This window comes from Microtus pennsylvanicus, chromosome 7 (assembly GCF_037038515.1).
Source record: "Microtus pennsylvanicus isolate mMicPen1 chromosome 7, mMicPen1.hap1, whole genome shotgun sequence".
In the NCBI taxonomy this organism is placed as follows: Eukaryota; Metazoa; Chordata; class Mammalia; order Rodentia; family Cricetidae; genus Microtus; species Microtus pennsylvanicus.
The window spans coordinates 122207677-122208268 of NC_134585.1; positions in this window are offsets into that span (position 1 = coordinate 122207677).

Sequence of the window (592 nt, forward strand, 5' to 3'; positions counted from 1 at the left end):
TTATCTGTCGTCATGGCTCCACCTCCAGTTCCTAACATGGTCTTTCTAGCTCCCTCCTGCCCCATTGTTGTTCTCGTGGGGGAGCCCAGGGTCACACGCATTGATAGACTGACATCACCAGCAAGAAAAAAATATTGAGGGACAGCTGGGGCTGATTTTAGACAATGGAAAGTGGGGGTGGTGGGAGGCTGACCTTGAAACTTTCCACTCATTCTTGGCAGCTCTGTGGGACTTTCAAAAGCGGAGGGACAGGAGGAGAGAATGCTGAATGAAAGAATTCTTAGGCAGCACTAGCCATCAGAGGGTCCTAGCTGTCTTCAGCTCTCTCTTCCTGCCCTGGACTGTATTGGATATGGACCAGACTCTACTGGTTGAGCTTCATCTTTTGATTCCTGGTATTTTAGGAGTGTGAGCAACAGTGAAGAGAGGAGGTCACTCATGGGCCTTGACAATTCCCCTAGATTGCCAGTTGGAATTGCTGTGCTATTTTGGGATTCTCTAATTGGTGGGGAAACATCAGCCTGTACGAGCCATAGGACAGTGCAGAAGGCTTAGGATCTGAAAGGCTCTCCTAGGGCTTCGAGTGGGATGA